The sequence below is a fragment of the Vipera berus genome (assembly GCF_964194415.1).
Source record: "Vipera berus genome assembly, chromosome: Z".
Taxonomy (NCBI): Eukaryota; Metazoa; Chordata; class Lepidosauria; order Squamata; family Viperidae; genus Vipera; species Vipera berus.
In genome coordinates, this window is record NC_138205.1 from 22,567,067 (window position 1) to 22,572,173 (window position 5,107).

Sequence of the window (5,107 nt, forward strand, 5' to 3'; positions counted from 1 at the left end):
TTTGGTTCAGGGGGGGTGGGGCCAAGAAAAGCACCAGTATAAAGCAGGCATTGGGGCAGACAGGCCCCAATGTGGACTTTCTATGTACTTGGAGTTCGTGAATAAAGGAACCCTCGTTGTTGGCCATACCACAACTCATCATCTGATTTCTCGTCGGGGACGGTTCTGACACAGTGAATTTGTGGGAAGGTTTGTGTTATGCATGCATGTGGGGCATTATAGACAGAGTGTGGTTCAATCACTGCTCCTATTAAATATGCCCAGGGCTTTTTTTTCTCATAGAATGCTCAGAACGGAGTTCCGGCACCTTTTTTGGATGGAACCTTGTAGGATAGGCAAGGCGGGTTGTATGACATGTGTGAGTTCCGGCACCTTTTTCTTTTACAAAAAAAGCACTGAATAGCTCTATTGGGTGCTGTTTTGTTCCCTCATAAGGTAACTGTCATGCACGTGAGGGCCCATGTTAGGGTTGGTACTGTGCACGGAAGAGGAAGTGCCTTGGCCGGCTGCACCTTAAAGTCTGCCGCATCAGATCCGCTGTCCCCTTGGTATATGGGTGCACTTGTATCCTCATGTTTGCCTCTGCTGGCTCCAACATATATGCACTGGATGGACACATGGCTTCTGAGCTAGGTGCTGTTTATTGTGGACGTAGGCTGGAGTAGGATGGGAAGTGCCCTCTCCCAAAACATGCATTATGGGCCCTGTTACAGAACTTGCATGCCAGCACTCATTGGGTTACAAGACCATGGCTGAGTTTCTTATAATGGACTATATTTGTCCTGGGAACTATCACAGGGCCCTCACAATGTTCAGGCGATGTGTGATTTGTGGATGTAATGACCTGTGGAAATTATTAAGTTCCCCTTGGGGAGGCTTGGGGCTGGCCAGAATCCTGCTAGTTTTGGGGAAATTAATTTTACTGAGTTGCCATGGATGCGGGGTTTTAGGTACTTGTAAGTTTTTGTGGATGCTTTCTCTGGAGGAAATGAGTCCTTTCCCTGCCATTATCCAGCAGGAAATTCAGGCCTTGGGTATTGTTTGGTGGTTTCATCTGTCCTATAGGCTCCAGTCTTCAGTACACATGGGGAGGACTGTTTTCCTTTGGGATGGTGCATGGTCAGCTCTTTCTTTCTCATTTGCCTTATCCATTTCCCTCTCTGTTGTTGGAGACCAGGCCCTCAGAGGATGTATACACTCTCTTGCTAATGATGTTTCTTCCATTTCTCAAGCTGTTCAAGCCCTCCATTGTCCAGGGGTGGATCATCTACTCCATCCTTTCCTTCCTGGTGTTTGGGTGCTTGTCACGTCCTGGACTGCTTCTGGCCCTTTAGCTGACTGCTGGACAGGGCCCTTCGTTGTTATTCTTGCTACCCATATGGTGGTCAAGATTGCTGGACTTTGTGCTTGGATTTGTCACACTCGTTTTTGCTGTTCTTCACCATCTTATGACACTGAGGACCGAGTTGCTTGGACTGTGGCCCCTGGTGCTGAGGAAGACCTTGGGCTGAAGCTTCTGTTTGAGGACCAACGCTGATCTGTGTGCCAGGATGTTTTGCTCATTGTGATACCTGTGCCCGCTGGGCTTCTACATGGGCAATTTCCTCTCACCGGCTTCCTACTTACTTATACCACAGGTGTCGCTTTTCTCTCTCTTGGCTGACATCTGTTTTCGTTGTTGTTTGTTTGGGTTGTGCATCCTTTCTTTTTTTGGTACTCTGTCTTGTTTTTCTTTCCCTACTCCATGCTCTTTTTTGCAGGGGGGATTATGGGTGGTGAACAGGTTCAATTATGTGGAGGTGGTCCTCAATTTCCCAGTCCCTCTTTGGGGACTTGGGGCTCCAACACCCATATACTGGATATGCAAGCATGGATTAAGCTTTTGAACATAACAGATTGCTGAATCCATGTACTTATATCCCCCACTGGTATACATGGATTGGCCATGGAAACTACACCCTTGGAAACCTTCCTGTTCAGCATGGCCAAGGTAACAAGGGGCTGGACTCTTCCTGTGTTTGAGGCAGGAAAGTTCTTCTTCCAGAGATAAGTTAGGGATCTATTCACTTTGCACAGTCACATGGAAGGTCAGTACTGGCATGAGGGATGGTTGGCATAGATGTCATCAGACCTTTGGCATTGGCTACCAGAAGGTCCCCTCTGCTCTTTGTAGTTCATTTGCAGCAATGGGACTCATTACTTATATTTCTGGTGTTAGAGCTTATATGCCTTAGGGGTTGGAAGGTTTATCTTGCTAACCACTCGGACTGGTGGTTCCTTTGTGGTCAGTTTGCCTGTAAGTCTTTGCCATCTTACTGATCTGGTACATGTACCATAGGGATTATATTTCCTTCTGTTCATATTATCCAACACAAGGATACCATTCATCTCATGGAGGAAGGAATTAGGAATTACCCTAAAGATCTGAAGATTTCTACTGATACTCTATGGGGATGGTATCATAGGAAATTATCCTTGGTACTCTCTTTGTAGTATTCCTTGTTCTTGTATCCTGTTGTGTCATTCACTGCTTGCCCCTATTCACCTCTGCTTGTCCTCAACAATGTGGCCTGCATACTACAGAAGCACATCCCGTGTTCATACTTTTGTGCACTGCTCTAAGTATGAAAGGGGATTATGTTGACCCGAAATTAAGGGACAGTATAGGAAATATCAATTGTGAATGTGCAGATGGCCCTACTGTCTTTGGGCTCTTGCAAGGTCCTGGATGCAGGGTCATGAAAGGCCAGCAAGGAAAATACCCAATGTCCTAACCCACCCAAGAACATATGATATCTTTAGGGAAACACTCAAAAGGGAACATGTTTGTTACTTCTGCTCTCTTATCTACAGTATGGCAGACTTATTGGGTGAAATCTTTATCATATGCATGTCAGCTTTCCTGGATGGCTTGCTTATGTAACCAGACATAATAAATACAAGGATTTCTTGTCTTTCAGGGCTGCTCTCATTTAGAGGAGCCTGTCTTTTTTGTTCAGCTGAATAAAAACATAAAGCTTGAAGGCAACTTCTGGTTTGCTGTAGTTTTTACCAGCAAAACCTCAGAACCTGCATATCACAGGTGCCTTTAAAAAAAAAACAAAAAAAAAAACTTTTTGATACAACTAAGAGCTGGATGACTGAAAATCTTCACAGACATTCAAATGAGGGAGAGATTGTCATGGAAATAATCTATGTGATCACTAAAAGTCTATAGTGGCTTAAATGGCACATGATCAATTACTCAGTCAATCTTTGTTTCTAACTTCTTTCTACCATAATACCAAAAATAATAAAGTACCAATTCACTTGACCTCTTAGTAAGCAAATATGTCAGATTTCACAACCAATATTTAAACCAAAGTATATCAATTTTTTTAATACTTTATACTTGACAGCAGTTTATAGTTACAGTAAACATATTAAGAGTACTAATCAATAATCAACATTACACTCCAGATCAATTAAAGAATAGCAACAAGAAGGAAGATCAACAAAGAAGGTTGCAAAATACAAATCTCAAATAGAAGGGGAAAAAAGTCAGACATCAAGATATTTCATGCACAAATAATGCCTAAGCATATTGCCAAACTGAAATGAGAATTTTCCCTCCCCACTAATGAAATTTATTAATTCATGTTTAGCAGATCTGTTACGTGTATATCTGCCTCTTGAGCCAAACTATAAACTATGTTTAATATTTCTCTTCTGAGCCCTCACTCCAAGACCTGTTCTATTAAAAAAAGCATCATTAAAATATAAAGCTCATATTCCTAAGTGATATTATTTTCCTCCTCAAAAGCCATATTTCAGGATCTTTAGCGTTGCATGATCTAATGTACAGGAATATCACAGGTAGTCCCTTTTTACTAATGCAGTTGGGACTGGTAATTCAGTCATTAACTGAAATGGTTGTTAACTGAAAAGTCATGTGACCACTACCGTGCTTATGATTTTAATTCATTTTTGCTTTCCTTTATAGCATCAGAAGAATATCACCACAAACTGCTAGGTGAACCCAAATGTGAGGAAAGCTTCCAGAACGTACAGGGATGTTGGTTAAAGAGAAAATCTTATAGTCCTTTTTCATACTCCTGTGCCCTTACCACACACACACACACACACACACACACACACACACACACACACACACACAGTGCTTACATCTGCATTAGAATAATTTAGAAGAAGAGAATTAGTGAGTTTATTTACATTTATTGTAGAGGAAAAGAGTAAACAGGAACACATAGGACCCACATACATCAAGCTATACATTAGTACTTTTTAGGGATCTGCTGAGCTGAAGATAAAACAGCTTGGGAAAAGGTTTCTTGTTTAGGCAATATCTTTATTCTGCAAGGGAGAGAAAAAGAAGAAAAACCAAGTGAGACACAAGTACAGTATGTGTGTGAGAGAGACAGAGAGAGAGGGAGAGAGAGATACTGTGAATGTTCTAAATGTGGGCATTAGCAAAAATACATGAAAAGTCCTAAATATTTTCTGACAAAGTAAGATTTAATATAATTATGTAAAACAGATGATTTCCAATTTAGTGCTTTGGCACCAAAGGAAAAGAAAGGGAAATCCTTCAGGGAAAAGGAAGGAAAATCCCACTTGAATTGACTTTTCCTTTTCAATCCAGCTTCATCACTTTCTCAGAACTGTCTCATTCAACAACAGTGCTGGAGACCATATCTCCTTTGATGAGAACAGGAGGTTATTAGTTGGAATGGACATTATCAACTGGATTAATTCCTCAAATCTATCCTTTCATAAAAAGAAAATTGGCAGAATGTCTCATGAAACTTCCTAAAATATATGTGTCAGAAACCATTTATATCACATTCATAAATGTATGTTTAAAACATTATCCCCCACATATGGATTCTGCCATCTCCCGAGGAAGGAGGAGCATATGTGGATTCAGCCTGCCTTAGATTATTTCAAAGACCAAGGAAACCCTTTGAACTAGGGGGATCAAAAGGGAGGGGGAGAGGAAGAAAGCAATAACCATAAAGATTCGAAGTTCCTTTTTTTTCCTTTCCCACGAAAGGGTTGACACGAAGTAGAAGGATGGGGGCTGACCAAATGGGGTTGAGGGAAGGGG